Source organism: Sander lucioperca, chromosome 19 (assembly GCF_008315115.2).
Source record: "Sander lucioperca isolate FBNREF2018 chromosome 19, SLUC_FBN_1.2, whole genome shotgun sequence".
NCBI classification, from domain to species: domain Eukaryota; kingdom Metazoa; phylum Chordata; class Actinopteri; order Perciformes; family Percidae; genus Sander; species Sander lucioperca.
Genome location: NC_050191.1, coordinates 4,894,117 through 4,912,794, shown reverse-complemented (window position 1 = coordinate 4,912,794; position 18,678 = coordinate 4,894,117). Strand labels below are relative to the sequence as shown.

The 18,678-nt window shown below is 41.2% G+C and overlaps 2 long non-coding RNA genes across 2 annotated transcripts; both read right to left on the bottom strand.

Moving 5' to 3' along the window:
* Window positions 1-2,874: 2,874 nt before the first annotated feature.
* LOC116050148 lies at window positions 2,875-18,155 on the bottom strand. Its single transcript, XR_004105027.1, has 3 exons — window positions 18,028-18,155; window positions 10,975-10,976; window positions 2,875-2,885 (listed from the first exon to the last, which is right to left on the bottom strand). It is a non-coding gene; the product is annotated as an uncharacterized LOC116050148 (long non-coding RNA).
* Window positions 3,533-3,930, bottom strand: LOC116050149. Its single transcript, XR_004105028.1, has 2 exons — window positions 3,809-3,930; window positions 3,533-3,637 (listed from the first exon to the last, which is right to left on the bottom strand). It is a non-coding gene; the product is annotated as an uncharacterized LOC116050149 (long non-coding RNA).
* Window positions 18,156-18,678: the final 523 nt, after the last annotated feature.

The following is an 18,678-nucleotide window of genomic DNA, read 5'->3' as shown; positions in this document are numbered from 1 at the left end:
TCCCTTTATTTCCACTATCCCAATGTTGCCACTGTTTGGAAATTTCTCTCCACACAATGCTTTTCCCCTCTGATTTTGACAGTTTACTATTCAGTTCTACACTTCCTTTCTTGACCGCCTCCTTTGCCAATTTATCCACTCGCTCATTACCTGGAATTCCTGTTTGTGCAGGGACCCACATGAACACCACAGTTTTACCCTGATCAGTGAGCCTTGAATTTGCAAACAAAATTTCATACACTAGTTCTTGGTGATTCCTGGCTGATCCTGCTTTGAGACTTGATAGTGCTGACACTGAGTCACTACAAATGAGTACGTTACGCACCATCACCTCTTCCACCCATTGTACGGCTAATAGAAGTCCAAGTATTTCAACTGCATACACACTTAAATAATCTGAAGTTCTCCTACTGACTCCAGTCTGATAACTGGGAATCACCACTGCTGCCCCCGTTGCTTCTGTCAGTAAATCTTTTGAGCCATCAGTAAAAAGCTGTACATAATCACCATAATTTCTCTTTATAGTTGTAGTATTCTTGAACTATGTCTACTGACTTATTCCTGCGTTTGATATTCAGCAGCTCCAGATCCACACAAGCAATATTCAGCATCCAGGCTGGCCTCACAGGCCACAGTACAGTTGAACAAAATTCAATTCCTTGGACTTTCATCTGCTCTGCTATTTCCTCGCCTATCCACCCAAAACTTGTCTTTTGTGCTTTACCCCTTTCCCAGCAATTCTCCAATACCCTCTTAGTAGGATGCCATTCATCATGGCCCTTTAAATGTATCCAGTAATTGGCCATAAGCTGTTTTCTACGGAGCCACAACGGCATTTCACCTGTCTCAACTTGCAGTGCACAAACTGGTGCAGTTTTCATTGACCCAAACAAATCCTCAGAGCACGAGCCTGAATAACATCCAGGTCTGAGAGTACAGATTTAGCTGCTGATCCATATACAATACTGCCATAATCTAACCTCGACCGTATTAAGACTTGATAGATATACTTCAGCGATGTAAAATCATCCCCCCACTCCAATCCTGCAAGACATCTCATAACATTGATCACTTTTTTACCTTTACTAACAACATGCCTAACATGTTCTTTCCACGTCAGTCTCGTATCAAAATATACACCCAAAAAAAAAAAATTATCAACTCTCTCCAAGTTATTTCCATATAGTGTCAGATTAAAACCATGGAGTTTTTTCTTCGTAAAGAACATAGTTTTAGTTTTTTCCACTGAAAATTTAAATCCCCATTGTGTTCCCCATTCTTCAACTAGTGTAACAGCATCCTGCATTTTCTCAATCAAATAGTCAATATTTCTCCCTCTTTTCCACACAGCTCCGTCACATAAACATCATTTATCATAATAGAGAAAAACGTTGGACTTACTACACTCCCCTGAGGTGTCCCGTTTTCTACAACAAACATGCTGGATAGCTCTGAACCTATCTTCACTTGTATGGTCCTTTTATCCAGAAAATCCATTATCCTATTGAACATATTCCCTCCAACTCCAATCTTATGTAACTTTATTAGAAGCCCCTCAGTCCATAACATATCATAGGCTTTCTCAACATCAAAAAACACTGCAACCACTGTCTCTATATTTACTTGGGCTTTCCTTATCTCATCCTCTGAGCACACCACTGGATCCATAGTGTTCCTACCTTTCCGAAAACCGCTTTGATAAGCTGCCATCATGCCTCTACTTTCTATGCAATGTATTAACCTCTCATTTATCATACGCTCCATTAATTTACAAATGTGTGATGTCAATGCAATTGGCCTATAATTCCCAGGCCTGCTTGAATCTTTACCTGGTTTCCTTATTGGGACAATTAGTGCCTCTTTCCAACTCTCTGGCATTTTACCCTCCTTCCAAACTTTGTTATATAGCAACAATAATTTCTCCAGACCTTCAGAATTTAAATGCTTTATCATGCTATAACAAACCTCATCTTTACCAGGCGCAGTCATACCCGACTTATCTAGTGCCTTCCTCAATTCCCCCATACTGAAAGGGACATTCAGACCATCACCATCAAAATTAACTTTCCTGCATAGAGCCTCCATGTTGTCCGCTTTTGTATTTTCTCTGCCTCTTCTCTCATCTACAGACAAATTATCCGAGCTAGCACTTTAACAAATGTATTTGCTATCAACTCTGCCTTTTCCTTATTAGTTACTGCTGTCTCATCCCCTTCAGTCAGAACTGGATAACTCCACTCCTTTCTGTCTCCTCCCATCTATTTTATCATACTCCACACCTCATCCACTTGTGTTGTGCTACCAATCGTATCACAATAATTCCTCCAATGTGACCTTTTTGCATGTCTTATTGTCCTCCGCACTACGGCCTGGGCTTGCTTGTACTGTATCATATGTTGGAAATTATGAGTTTGTTTCACTATTCTGAAAGCCTTGATTCTATTTCTCACAGCTTCCTTACACTCATCATCCCACCAGGGCACTATTTTCCTCTTCTTACTACCTTTACTTTTAGGAATGGATTCCAATGCCGCCAATATTATGCCTTGCTTTATGTAGCTGTCAAGTGTCGCTATAGTCATTTCATTGGCCTGATTTAGAGATTTGTCACTGACCTGCAGAAATTCACCCCAATTTGCCTTTTCAAGTATCCATTTTTCACCCAAGCCTTCGCTAATCAACGAGGTATTAACATTTATCTTACACCAGATTGGATAATGATCGCTTCCTATAGTCCCTTCCTGATACACAGACCAATCACATATCGGTGCTATGGTATTAGATACAAATGTGAGATCAAGCACAGATTCTTTACCCACAGTAATATCTATTCTCGTTTTGCTGCCATCATTTAAACATACCAAGTTCTTCTCATCTAACAACTCCTCAAGCACCTGCCCATTTTTATCTGTTCTATCACGTTGCGCCCATTAAAATCACCGCACCACATAGTGGCCCTCATTTATCAACCTAACGTAGAAACCAGCGCAGATATGAGCGCAGAAATCCTCTTATGACAGGCTTCACGTATGATTCATTAAACGTTCGTATCACACCAATCGGAGCGTAACAATGGTCGTACATTGATAAATGCAGCGGCTGGAAACGATCGTAATTTAAATATCACGCCCCAATATATTCTGGGTTTTGAGGCCTCGCCCCTCCAATTTACGACGTGGCGAGACGTAATCCGGCTGAGAAGCAGCACTTTTCAGAGGTGGAGATTGAAACCCTGATATCTCAGGGTCACTTGCACTTACGTTTGTAGATTTGGCAGCCTGAAAACTGTTATTAAAGGCTGTAGAAAGAATGTGGAATGGAAAGAGATCACTGATGCAGTGAACAGTGTTGCCGTAGTAAATCGGACTCCAGCTGAAGTTTATTTAATTTATACATCCTTGACATATGTATGTTATAGTACCCACAGTAATATACAGGCTTATATTGCAATCTCTTAGGCCTACAAGGTTTATATATATTTAAATAAACACACAGTAGCGGAGTTTATGCAGTGTCTTTTATTTTTCTTGTGTTTTTTCATGAGTCAGAACCAGGCAACAGCTGTAAGGGAGAGCGCGTGTCCTCTTCCCCCCATGCTGGACCACCACCCCGACCCTGTCTCCTGACAGCAGAGGGGCTGGAAAAACAAGCCAAAATACCTCGGTCAATGGCAGAAATAAATCGTTCACTTGTGGCCATTAACAACACTTTAAAAGAGAACCGAAAACCTGAAGAATAAATAAAAATGTTGTGCATCGTCATGTTTCCTGTATTGAGTAGGCTATTATTGCCAAACATAACACTATACCTTTTAAAAGCGAGGAATATTATCCTGTCTCATTCGTATAGCCCCACTTGGGGCTGTGCTGCACACTGCTCTCTGGGCATTGGGTCATCTGGCTCCAGAACCCCACAGGCTAAAACAATGTTGCAGAATTTTTCTGCCGTGTATAGTAGGGTGCCCCCGCTAATGCAAGACCATGAGCCATCTGCCCTTAATCAATCCGATGGGGCGCTCCACCGTGGCCCTTGCGCGTACGTGTGCACTGTTGTACCGGCGAATAGAGGTCTTTTAAAAGAGCCAGATCTGCCATTGCTGATAAGTGATCAACTGATGACTTCTCCTTCTCCTGTTAAACTTTTTATATGCTGCACCGCAAGTCCACACTGACTCGAAAACTTGCGTATACGAGTTCAGACTGTACACGCAGTCTGTATTGGGAGATTACCAAAACTGAGACTCCTACCTGCATAAACTAAATCAGTGGAACAGGCTTGCCCTTACAGCTAAAACACACCAGGCGCCTAGGTGTCGCGAATAGCAGCGTAGCACAGCTATTTTTGTTACGACGCCCATGTTATCCAATCTGTCCGTTCGTACCGGGCGCGTAGCGTCCGCATCAGCCCGCATGCTGCAGCAATAGTTTCGGCGTCTCCTCTGTTTCTTGAGCGGGCCAGGCAGGTAATCACATACAGGAAGACCACAGTGCAGCCGGATACTTTACAAAAATAAAACACCATACATCCATCTTTGTCCGCTGTTGGGAATTCGTAGGGTACAGATTCAATTACTGGCAAATTATCAAAGATGTTTTATCAATATTAACAAAGTTATGAATATGTGTATTCATAACTCCACCAATCAAAACGGGGCACCACCCTGGAAGTCAGGGACCAATAATCAAACTGTGAAACAGTCTCATTTAGGTGGTGTTCCCTTTAAAATACAGATCTTAACTTGGTTAATCTATCTGGTATTCTTCAAAGGAACAGAAAGGAAGGATGAATTCGAGCACTATCTGTGTTCAACCAGCAATTTTTACAATAAGTACACAAATAATCACAGACAACTGCTATTTAAAATATAGTAGAATTTATTAACGTCAAAATTATCAATGGCCAATCAATAATCCTTGATCCTTATCAATGAAAACCAATATACCCTTTTTTAAACTACAACAAAAAGCAAACAAGATATGTCTCTGTGTGGGTGCTATGTGTGTGTGTGTGTGTGTGTGTGTGTGTGTGTGTGTGTGTGTGAGAAAAAAAAAGTGATGAGATTTAGTCTAGCCCAAAGACTACAAAAATGGCTACTCCTGTGAGCTGCACAAAACTATTTAGCCTCAAGAGGGCGGTAGTGGTGCTAGGTGTAGCGCCGGGTATCTAGGGCTAGCCGGTTAGCTTTCAGGCTAACGTCTTACAGACCAAAGGAACACACTAGCTACTTCGCTAGCTGTGTAGCTATTCGACGCACGTGTCTGTCTGTGTGTGTGTGTGTGTGTGTGTGTGTGTGTGTGTGTGTGTGAGAGAGTGTGTGTGTAGAGAGGAAGAGAGAGAGAGAGAGGGAGAGAGAGCGAAATGGAGGAAAACATACTTGGAATAAAGAAAAGGCACCTTGAGTCTTGATTTTCAAGGTTCTGACGATCCCCTCTCATTCAGTACCGTAGCTAACTTCTTCCCAGCGGGAGAAAAGAAATGTGGCATTTACAGTTTTAAACCAGGCTATTAGTCAAACACAACATATATCAACAGCATCGTGATCAAATGATACATTCACAGCAAAATAATGGGACACAGCAGTCACCATCAGATTAATAAATCAAGTGTGCAGCAATAGCACAAGTATTAATCAAAAATCACATTAATGTCATAACAAGTGGCAGCATTAGCCTTATTGACGTTAATAAAACACGCTATTTCTCTGCCCAGAAACTTTAAGCCTCCATACTGTGTGCAGTCCGTTAAGTTTGTCCAGCGGATTTTCCACGTAGAACAGAAACAGGTTAACCACTTGGCCAGGGGTTAACGAAACAACTCCACCCGGGCAGGGTTTGTGGAGCTGTTCAGAGTCGAGGGAAAAGCAGTCCGTGTTGTCCGATTTCCTTCTAGAGAAAAGCATGGTTCTCTCTTCTGCAGATTTGAAACACTGGTCACGTGTTTCCATAGGGTTCAAGATGCTCGTCAGAATCACTGAAATAAATCCACTTTTCTTGGGAAATGGAGCTATTTCAAAGCAAACGTTCGCTTGTGTGTCAACCTGTAGTGACTGAAGTCACAGGGCAAAGACCAGAGTTTCTGTGTGTCAGAAGATTTTATAGTTTTAGGCCCCATGCTGTGTTTGAGGAACCTCTGAACCAATGGGAAGAATCAAAGCTACAGGAATGTGTTCACACCTTCAAGAATTCAGAGCCTTCCCATTCGTTTAGAAGGACCCTAAAAACATCATGGAGCCATGTCTGGTGGCCTGAGCTATAAAACTTCACGTCACCCCCCACTTCTTGTCTTTGCCCTGTGACTTCGTATATGACTGTATATGACCTTGAAAAATGTGACTTCTTCAGATATCTCCAGGTCAGGGACTATTTCAATAAAGAAATCAAACAGAGGATAATGAATCTAACTTGATAAATATGTTTTCATTTTTTTAAGATACATTTTTTATTGGTTTTATATTTTTAAACATACAAAACAGACAAACACAGTCGCTCTCTTCTAATTCTTGTGATGCTGAGGTCATTAGGACTGATACTTGGGCTGCTGCGTTTTTCTATAGTCGATGATTTGGCTTTGTTAATCCCTGCTGTAGAGAGCTCAAACATAACTATGTCTAGAAAATACGCCAACCACTGTTTCATACAAAGCGAGTGGGGGGGGAGCTCTCGCTCCCATTTCTTTACTATTGGGAGTTCTCCTACAGATACTTGCATCAGTTTAGCATAAATCCTGGACACTAATCCTCTCACAGGAGAATCAACAAGCCATTTAATGATTGGGTGCATCTCAAGACTGTTCCCCCATGGTACTCCATAACATTTTAGGGCTGATCTTAAGCGAAGATAAAGGAAGAAGGATGTCCTAGGGACCTTAAAGCTAGCTCTCAGGTCTTCAAAACGTAACATACCTTTATCATTGAAAAGCTGGTCTAGAGTATAAATACCTCTGTCACTCCACTGGTTATAAACAAAAGGTTTGTTACCAGACATTAAGTGTATGTTGTGCCAAATTGGGGTGTTCAAATGCCACTTATTGGTGTAGCATAGTTGCTCCTCCACCTGTTTAAAGTTGGTCAATGTGTTGGTGATAATAGTGCCATAGGCTAGCATCAAACGCAGCTTGCACAAAATGTATGAAAAACAAATCAGCCATGTAGGAGTAGTAGACATAGATTATAAAATGCAGTCTAATCAAATGCTCCTTATAACTCGGCTCCCAAGCTCATGCATTATAGTTTCGACCAGCTACTACGCTCTGAAATAGGCTGTGTGGGAAACAAACCATGCAAGAGTAGTACATATAGATTATAAGATAAGTGTTTATCATGTTCATTCAGTCTAATCAAATATTTCTCCCCAGCTTGACTCCCAAACTCACCCACCACATTCCAACCAGCTACCAGTTTCTGGAGTAGGCTATGTAAAGTGAGCAGTCCATGTCCATCATGTTTTTAGCCTCATCAAACATTCCTTTAAAGTCAGGTTGCCAAACTTACATGCAGTGTCCTCGATTCAAACTTGCACACTGTTCCAGATACGCTAATCCACAGTCGTCGGGTCCACCCGCTCAGGCTCACCGCACCAGACAAGAGGTCCCCACACCGCCCTCCGGGCCCGATGACAGCTCCGAGCCTGGTTGCGAACGTCCCCCTCCTCCATATCCAGTTCCCGAGAGAGCCTGTCCGCTTCCTCGGGTGTAGTGAATGTGAGCGTTCTCCCTCCGTGGTTGCGGTCAGAGTTGCGGGATAAATAAGAAAGTTTGGGATGCCTTTAGCATGCAGCTTGCGCTGCACCCCTATAAATTCCTGGCGCCGTTAGATGGTGAAAGCGCTGTAGTCAGGCTTAAAGCGCAGCGTTGCGTTGGAATCACGAATCGGGCCTTCCTGCTGCGCCTGTCTTACCCCCTGGATAATTGACTGACGGTCCTGGTATCTCAGACACCTGAGAATCCGCGTGCGCATCGTTGCACCCTTGCCGTAGATTCTGTGTGCCCTGTCAATTTCGATGGTAGTCCTGTTCCGTAAGGAGGGGATCCATTTTGGCAACTGGTTTTGCAAAAATCCAACTGGGTCATCTTTTTCGCTGCCCTCTTTCAGTCCAATGATGCGCACATTGTTTCTTCTCGATCTGTCTTCCAGTTCAGCCAACTTCAACTCAAATTTCCTCTGATCAATGCAGGCTTTCACCGTGTTTCTCATCTGTCTGCTGTCCTTCTGCGCCTCGTCTTGTCGCTGTATTACGTCTTTTACTGTAGTTCCCTGCCTCTCCAGCTCTGTCCTGATGTGTTGTAGCGAGGTGTCAATTTCTGCTAACGCTTCCTTCACCTGCTGATTGAAGCCTGCTTTGTTGCTTTTCCAGGACCCTAGTCATAGCCTGCTCCATGCGTAGGTCCGCGTTAGCATCAGAATCCCCGCTAGCCGTCGCCATGTTAGCAAAGTTGGCAGAGTTCTGTGCTCGGTTAAACGGCAGTGAGCCCTGCTTTTTCGTTCCTGCAGGCATTCCACTAAGTTACCGTGGTGACAAATGAAACTATTGACCTCGAATAAAAAAGAATAGACCTGGTTTTCAATGAAAATGCGGAGATGGGGCGAGGAGCTTTAGCCTCGAGTAGCCGTGGGATTCGTCGGTCACGTGATCTCCATAAATATATTTTCTGAGGCATATAACACTAAAGGTAGCATGCATCTAGTCTCACGGATATATACCTAAGGAATTACTAAACTCACTCCACTGCTCAGGTGAGACAGAAATGGGAGAAGGAATCTGGCCTGGAGATATCTGAAGATGAGTGGAACAAAATTTGGGAGATTCAGGCAAAAACTACCAACTCGAGATCTTGGCGAGAAATCTCCTGGAAGAATATAATATGTTTCTATGTGACTTCTAAATTGAAATTTTTGCAGCAGGGCTCTCGCGGTCAGAACGAATGTGGTAAATCAAAGGCAGGCCACTTTCATATATTTTGGGAGTGCTCTTTCATCCAGCCATTTGGAAAGATACTACAGAGGTCATGAGTACTATATTTGGACTAAAGGTTGATTGCTCCTTTGTCATATTATACCTGAGCAAATTCCCAGATAATCTCATGTCTCATACCTTTATAAAGTCCTTCTTGTTGGGAGCAAGAAAGCCATCATACGGAAGTGGCTGTAGATAAACCTGCCATGCAAGGATGATTGGACTGCAATTGTCAGCAAAATAACTGTATTGAAAACTGTATTGAGGGACTGATCTTTTCTTAAGCTTACAATTCAACCACTATATTAAGGTCTGGAAAAAATGGTCTGTATACTGTAAGGAATGTAACCCACTCTAATTGTAAATTCCTGTTTTTTATTTTTCATTGTTTTCAGTGTGTTTTGTCTGCACTGTAATACTACAGATTGCCCTCCTTTCTTTCTTTCCTGTTGTTGTTGTAACCTGAAGAAACAATAAAAAGGAAAGTTAAAAAAATGTAATGTTAATCAGTACATGTTTCCATCAAATACCTTTAAATGAATATGTTCAAGAGGACATGCCGAGAAGCATAATACTAAGATGATTTAGCATAAGATGACAACATAACATTGTTTTTTAATTGTTTTCATAATTTAAACAATAGCGTAAAAGATTTGAAAATTCAGTAGTTATATTACAGGTGCTATTCCTAGTATCGCTCCATTACTTAAATGTCTGCTTTTATGTTGGCTTTCCAAAAGTTCAATGGATAGTTGATATCAATTGTGTGTTCAGTGGAGGGACTCATGTGGAACATGTTATCTTGGTGCAGGGGTATAGCAGTTAGCCTCTACCAATAGAGGAGAAATAAGCCTCATGGTAACAGCAAAATTCTGTTATTTAAATGCTGTGTGTTCTTAGGTGGCTTGTTCAGAATGCTGGCATTTCAGGTTCAATGTTTTACCAGACAAATTGATAATTGAGGAAAAACTAGATAGAAACTAAAATTAGATGTTAACACCCTACTTGTCAAACTAGTGTTGCACAAAAATAAATATAGACCTTTTTCACAGCAGACATGTTGACATGTCATAGTAGGAAAAGCACAGGTGTATTCAAAACAATTAATGATGGCTGCATTCCACTTAGGAGAGGCCCTGGTATTGTGCATGCTGACTCACTGAAATCGCTTACTGGGACACTTGATGGAATTGAGCCATCATTAAGGTTATCAATTTCAGCTGTGCTTTTCCTACTATGACAAGTCAAAATGTCTGCTGTGAAAAAGGTCCGTTGTTTGTGTAATTTCTGCCCTAATTTCATCATTGCAAATTTGTCTCAAGGACTCTTTGAAGAATAGTTTCAGTGGTTCATAGCAGACCCGAAATGTATCCTAATGTGATCAGCAACCCTGTTTAATGTCATTGATTTACCCTGCTTGATTTTAAGTGCTGGTAGGATCCCAGAGGGACACCCAAAGTGACTGTTACTTAGCAAGGCTGTATGAATCTGCTAATTTGCAAATGTGCCTCACTGACTTAAATACTTATTTATTTTTCCATGGTCATCTCTATCCCTTGATGCAGCATTTCTTCCTGATAAGGCTAAAGACACATTTGAACATATACATTTCAGCCCAGCCAACATTTAGCTTTCCATCCAGTTAGTGTTATGTAGTTAATTCAAGTCTATCCCAGGGGTAATTTTCAGCATCGCCACTAGATGACAGTCTTTAATTTCCTTCCTCTCATGCTTAATGGATTTATCATAACATTTTGTCTTCTCGGCACGCTGCCTATCAGCTATCCCCAATAGGATCTTCAGTCGCCAGAATAGAGAATGTAGAGAGACAAACTGCCACATATTACTGCAGATGTAGATACATTGTGTACAGTGCCACAAGCACAAAAACCAAAACAGGATTCCTCTGTACTGTATGTTTAAGATGATTCGCCGATCAATACACTACTGTTTGAAGCAGCAGTTCTCATCCTGTTTGGCTCTTATTCCCTGTATAAAATTGGTTCCGAATAGTTCCCCACACTGCTGCAGGCAGAAACATGTGAGAGAGCTGTGACCTTTGACACCAAAGCAGGGTTTTTGTTCTTCCCTTTCAGTTAATTTTTACTCTGCCTTTATGGAAAAGAAAAAAGCCCAGTAGCCAGTAGGTGTTATTATTAGTAGTAGCCTAGTATTTCACAAGAGGAAAAAAATCAAACACAGCAAACTGTACATATGTAAAAAGAGTAACATTTTATTTCACACATCCCATAGTTTCCTTTTCCAAGAAAGGAAACTTTGGAACTTTCAAATAATCCTAATCAATTACTGTGTGTGATCTTTTTTACCAAAGTAACCATATTTTAGTCAGAGCACAGCAGGTCAGCTAAACATGACGAAATTCTAAATTAGTTTTTCTGTGTCATTGTAAATTTCAGTCGGGCAATCATACACTTAATTATAAAGAAAATGGTTTCCATTTTTTTAAATGGAACACCCTACTACATTCATTGTTTTTTTTATATATATATAACAATGATAATTTTAATCATGTGATAAAATATGCGATTAATTGTGATTAACTATAGAAATTCAGCAATTAATCACGATCAAAAAAATGTAATCGTTTGACAGCCCTAATATATATATATATAAACGCCACCAGACGTAGTTGAACGCTCCAGAAGAAAAGGCACAAAATTCTCAATTTGAGAGCCTTCTCTCTCTCTTTCTCTAGTATCAAAACAGACTGTTATCCATTATCCAATTGTCACTTTGTCTACAGTGACCTTTAAAGATATGTAGTCTACAGCTGGGGATTGATTAAAGAACTAGATTGTTGTATTCCCTATTATAATTTATCGTTATGCGTTTGCACTTTCTATCTGGACATGGAGCATAATAAACATGCAACTTGTTCATTATCATTACCTGTGAAACTGTTGATTTCTACATGGCAGTTAAATTAATATTGTCTTTTTAGACCATTGGTATTGACTGGTTTGATTTCTTTTATTGGTATAGGCAAGGGACATGGGCATCGCCATCATATATTTAGGGGGACGCAATTGACCAATCTCACGTGCCACACGTGCCATCATGCCCATTTTTCACCCTCGCTTTCTCTGCTGAAGGCTACATTTATGATCATTAAATGACAGTTCAGCAGAAAACGGTGCCCGTGTAGCCTAGTCTAAGTGTAGGCCTAACTACCTGTGCGTCACCTGTGTGGCTGTTTTAAAACTGAGCAGCGCTCCTCTGCATCAACAGCTCACAATGTCTCGTTTTTAATTTATTGGCCTACATAAAATAGCGAATAACAAATATGAGTCGATATGTGTGAAACACTGAAATTTACCCACACACGAATCGATCATTGTGAATGATTTGGGATCTCCAGCTGGTCACCCTAAAATGCACCAGAATGCAGGAAATCACATCTACGAAATTCAAAATTTTCTGGGGGAGGACCCCCAGACCACCCGCACAAACAGCCTCACCTAGCATATTTTTCACCAGCGCGCACCTGCAGCATTGCTGTTTGTAGACAATGTGACAGACTATAGAAAACTTGATTAGGGCTGTGGCATAGAGAGCAGTGGTCTGCCTGAGTGAGACAGCTTTGCTGCAAAGTCACAGGATCACCTCTCTCCAGCAGAGCGAATCAGAGAGAGGAACAGAGACATACAAGACAATTTGTTGCATCAATCTGAATATCTATCCGTTTAGCTATATCTGTTCAGAGCTTGGCCATATTTCTCATCAAGCGTTGCTCCAGTTTTGTTGTTGGCTGTGAGTCTGTGAGCCTTCAGGGTTTTAGCAGTAAAGAAGAGGCGTAGCACACTGTGCCTTTCTCAATGTGTCAGGGCCCATCTGTGTAGGCCTGCTGGATCAGCATTTTGCTCAAAGAGACACATAAAAGAGAAAACTCTGTTCTCAGGTTATGAGGCTTATGAATGGAACAGGAGCTACATGCTCTAGCATGCTTCCACTGTTCTACCTGTTATTTTTCTTCTTTCCTTCTGTGTCTGTTTTCTGCCATTTTTGTTATGGTCTTTCTTTTCTTCTATCCCTCCTTTTACTGTCGCTGTCATCCGTATCACTCATATTTTCACTTAGAGTTTCTCCTGCCATGTAATTTGAAGCCTTTCGCCTTTTTTTAAATCAACTTAAGATGGAAGCAAAGTCAGCATCCTTTACATCAGCGTGTCAGATACAGACCCCGAAGTCAGTGCCACTGCGGAAAAAGATGAGGAAAGCAGACATTATAAGGCCCACTTAAACATAGCTTGAAACCTCTTCAAGAGTTCACCAGCAGCTAATCAATACACAACATTAAAGCAGTAACAATAGGCTTGGTGAAGTGCCCCTTAAGAGGCACAATTGATTTAATTTATGTAAGAGCTCCTTTGCTGCCAGCTGTGCTACTTGAGTCCTGTTGTAGAAAAAAGTTTTTATGGTCTTTTTCCTTTCTTCTCAGTCCCTTTTTGTCTATCTCGCCGCCACTACCACCAGCCCATCATCTTTTTCGAACTAATTTGTTTAGGACGGTATCTTTCCTGCAGGCGAGGGCTGTCGGCTTTGACTTTGATTCAACCTTTCTAATTCGACTCGGTTCCTTTGTAAAGTGGTACCAGGGGTATTTATTCAGCTTCTGAGACTGCAACATAGAGCTAAAGGGCAAAAGGACACAAGTCACTCAGGACCTTTTCTGCTAATGAAGACAGATTAGTCAGGACACAATGTCCATAAACACACGCGCCTAAGCGGAAAGTATAATTTCAGCTTCAATTTCTATTTTATTTATAATGTCAAATCATATCAGAAGTAATCTCAAGACACTTTACAGAAAGAGTTGGTCTAGACCACATTCTATAATTTACAAAGACCCAACAATTCCCCCCAAGAGAAAGTATTTAATGCAACACTGGCGAGGAAAAACTTCCTTTAAACAGACAGAAACCTTGGGCAGAACCAGGCTCAAAAAGTTACACAAGTTGGACTACAGTTACAAAATGCAACACGTGTCATGCGCAGAGTCTCCTCCTCTCGCACACATCACACCGGGGCTGCTGGGCTGTATGGTGTAGCTTAAGTGCAACATGGAGCTTGAGGATGTAAAGAAAAAAAGAAAAACAGGAGAATTACCTTTGAGCAAGTTTGGAGGAAAGTCGGAGGTATGGAACCATTTTAAACAAGTCGTGGGCAGTGACAACATATGTGTCGGCTTTGTCGATTGCATTAGGCTAAGTGCGGCATGCTGCTCGCCTATGACAGCAAATAAAACGGGGACTTGGATGATGAACAGACACATGAAGCAGGCTCGCCGTGGCAGAAAAGATGATAGTCAGCCTTCAACGTCCTCTTTTGTTACAACTCTGAATTGTAGTTGAGAATGTCAGTTATAACGTACTAAACCAAACGTTATAAAATACTAACCCACATATTAAAAAAGTGTCGGGTTGAAATCGGGCTCGGGCTCATAATTCCAGTTAATGTGTCGGGCCGGGCCGGTCTCGGATGTAATGGGTTTGGTGTGTTTTGTCTTAATTTGGTAATCAGTTTTTTCTGTTTTGTATTTTTGCTCTGTTTCCTGTTTTATTTTGACGGTCTTGTTTTCTGTCTTGTCTTGTCTAGTTTTACTTCCTGTGTTTTCCCGCCCTTGTGATTGCCCTAATGTGTTTCACCTGTTTCCCAGCCTTGTGTCACCTGTCTTTTGTTTCCTCGTTACCCTGTGTATTTAGTCTTTGTCTTCCCCCTGTCCGGTGTCACATCATTGTATTGTTTTTCTGTTTTGGAGTGTCTGATGTGAGTTACCTGTTTCGTCTCTGTGTTTTTGGTCCCGTTTATTCCCGGTTTTACTTTCACGTATTTTGGATTTTTCCGTTACCTGCTGTTTTGCTGGAGACCTTTTGTTTGTATTTTATTTATTCAATTAAATACTCAAGCTCTATTCTGCCTGCTGCCTCTGCTTTTGGGTCTGCCAAACTCCAGGATCTAACATCGGACACGCACAGGCTCGGGTTGGGTCGGGCTTGATTTTTTTTGGGCCCGATCTAAACTCTATTCAGCACACATGGTTTAGAGCAGATTTGGATGGTTAAAAACATTTGGTGCATCTGGAGTTGAAGGAGGAGAATATTTATTCAGTCCGGACAAAAAATGTGGACATATACCAACCCACTTACTGACCTTCAACAAAAACAAAAAAGTGCTTTATCACTCGACATATTTGTTGTTCCTAAAACCCAAATCAGCTGCACAAATTAAAAAAAGTCAGCAGTCTCAGGTCTGTGTACTGTTTGGATGACCTTAGGAAGTGGTGATGCAGCAGATTGTGATTTTGTTTTGATGAACTGCCAAAGGAAGATAATGTCTATCTCATCTCTGCAGCCTGTTAAATTAGAACATCTCTCCTTCTTCTGCTCTTTTTGTCTCCTCATATCCACAAAGGGTATCTCAGCTCTCCCCGCTTCTCTTTGATCTCTGAATAACTGTGTGGGCAGAAGCTTGGCAATATTCCTATACAGCCATTGGTGGAGTTAACATATTCTTTAAATCCTCTGAAATTGACCTAAATTGGCTCTCCTTTTTATAACGAACTGCACCATCTGGGAAGCGGTGTTGTATGGGAGCCTCTGGGGAAGCTAAGGTCGACCCCAGCTTGACCTGCGGGATAGGTCACAGACAGTAAGAAGGTGGTTGATGTGGCCAAGGCCAGAATCAATAATTCTAAAATTGCCTTACACTCTGACATGGACCATGTCATGCATCAATCAATTTGCCTATGTGGTAAACCGCACACATACCGGGGAGTGGTTTGGTTTGTCAATATGAAAACGTAACCACAGGCTCATATTACTTTAAGCTGGTTTAACTCATCAGACAAAAGTGCTGCAAAATTATATCAATTAAATTTTATTTATAGTATCAAATCATAACAAGAGTTATCTCAAGACACTTTACAGAGAGAGTAGGTCAAGACCACATTCTATAATATACAAGGACCCAAGAATTCTAGTAATTCCCCCAAGAGCAAGCATTTAGTGCAACAGTGGCGAGGAAGAACTCCCTTTTAGGAAGAAACCTCGGACAGACCCAGGCTCTTGGTAGGCGGTGTCTGAAGGTGCCGGTTGGGGTGTGATGAATAGTGGCAATAATAGTAAAGGAACTATGACTAGAAATAGTAGTTGTAGTAGTTCATGGCATAGCAAGGCACTGCAGGGCGTTATAGGACGTAGCAGGGCACAGCAGGGCATCGCAGAGCATAGCAGGGTGTAACAGGGCATAGCAGAGTGTGCAGCAGGACCACGGCGACAGCTGCAACCATGATTTTGGTGCCACCTTAATCCAAGGAAACATGCTGGGCAAAAAAAAAAACATAAGGACTCCGGGGAATAAGCTCCCCAGAGCTAGGTTAGTAACAAACATTTCTGGGACATGGATGCACACAAATAGAGAGAGGAGAGAGAAGCTCAGTGTGTCAAAGGAAGGAAGGAAGTCAGTCTAAAACTATAACAGCATAACTAAGAGAGACAGGTTAAGGAGAGATTATTATAATTATTATATTATTGATTATATGGTAAATGAATCTGACGACTATGACGAGAAGCAGGTGGGCCGGTCTAGGCGGACGCTGCAACTCCTCACTCCCTAACTATAAGCTTTATCGAAGAGGAGAGTTAAGTTGTGGTGACGGTGTCTGCCTCCTGGACTCGGACTGGGAGCTGGTTCCACAGGAGAGGAGCCTGATAGCTGAAGGCTCTGGCTCCCATTCTACTTTTAGAGACTCTAGGAACCACAAGTAACTCTACATTCTGGGAGCGCAGTGCTCTAGTGGGACATTAAGGTACTATGAGCTCTTCAAGATATGATGGTGCTTGACCATTTAGAGCTTTGTAGGTCAGAAGAAGGATTTTAAATTCAATCCTCGATTTTACAGGAAGCCAATGCAGAGAAGCTAATACAGGATGTGCCTAATTTTGGCAATGTTACGAAGATGAAAAAAGGCTGTTCTTGAGGTTTGTTTTAAGTGGGCGTTGAAGGATATATCCTGATCAAAAATAACTCCTAGATTTCTGACAGTAGTGCTGGAGGCCAGGGCAATACCATCCAGAGTAACTATATCTTTGGATAATGAGGTTTGGAGGTGTTTAGGGCCCAGCACGATAACTTCAGTTTTGTTTGAGTTTAACATCAGAAAATTGTAGGTCATCCAGGATTTTAAATCTTTAATGATATGCTTGAAGTTTAGCTAACTGACTGGTTTCTTCCGGCTTGATTGATAAGTATAGTTGCGTGTCATCCACATAACAGTGAAAGTTAATTGAGTGTTTCCTAATAATATTGCCTAGAGGAAGCATATATAAGGTGAATAGAATTGGTCCAAGCACTGAGCCTTGTGGAACGCCATGGCTAACTTTAGCGGACATGGAGGATTTATCGTTAACATTAACAAATTGAGATCGATCAGAGAAATAGGACTTAAACCAGCTTAGTGCGATTTCTTTAATGGCAACTAAATGTTCCAATCTCTGTAACAGGATGGTATGGGCAATAGTGTCGAATGCAGCACTAAGATCTAATAAGACAAGTAAGGAGACAATACCTTTGTCTGAAGCAGTTAGAAGGTCGTTAGTAATTTTCACCAGTGCCATCTCTGTGCTATGATGCATTGTAAATCCTGACTGAAAGTCCTCAAATAGACTATTGCTGTGTAGAAAATCGCATAACTGATTAGCGACTACCTTCTCAAGGATCTTGGAGAGAAAGGGAAGGTTAGATATGGGTCTATAGTTGGCTAAGACCTCAGGATCGAGGGTAGTTTTTTTCAGAAGAGGTTTTCTCACAGCTACTTTAAATGACTGCGGTACATAACCTGTTAATAAAGACATATTGATCATATCTAGTAATGAAGTGTTAACCATGGGTAACGATTCTTTAAGTAGCCTCGTTGGGATGGGGTCTAAGAGACAGGTGGATGGCTTAGCTGAAGAGACCTTTGACATTAGTTGTTGAAGGTCTATAGGATAAAAGCAGTCTAAGTATATGTCAGGTCTTGTCGTTCTTTCTAGCAGTCCTGCGTTTAAAGGTGAACCGTTTAAAGGTGAACCGTTCGAAGTTGACGGCAAAAAGTGATGAATTTTATCTCTAATTGTTATAATTTTATCATTGAAGAAGCTCATGAAGTCGTCACTACTCAGAGCTATAGGAATAGATGGCTCAATGGGTGTCAAGAATTCGAAAGTTATTAAAAAATGGTCTGATAATAAAGGATTCTGCAGAAATACTATTAAATCTTCAATTTCGATGCCATATGCCAGCACAAGGTCGAGGGTGTGGTTATAACAATGACTAAAACCAATTGAATCTAGTAGTGAGTTGAAAGCAATACTAAGGCTATTGCTGTCAATGTCCACATGGATATTAAAATCACCTACAATAAGTACTTTGTCTGATTTAAGGACTACATATGATAAAAACTCAGAGAATTCAGATAAAAATTCAGAATACGGACCTGGAGCTCGGTAAATATACCGCCCATTGATTGGATGCGAGACTCCGGTTCCTTTTACAGATGTTTATTAACACCGTAGAACTAAAAGTTCAGGTAAACAAAATAAAAGACATCAAATATTGCAATATTACATGAATAGCATGGCTTAGAATTGTAGCTAATGCTGATAAAGAATACAGAGCACTACTGACCACTTTAGCAACAGGCGCTACTTCTGGTTTTTTACTCCTT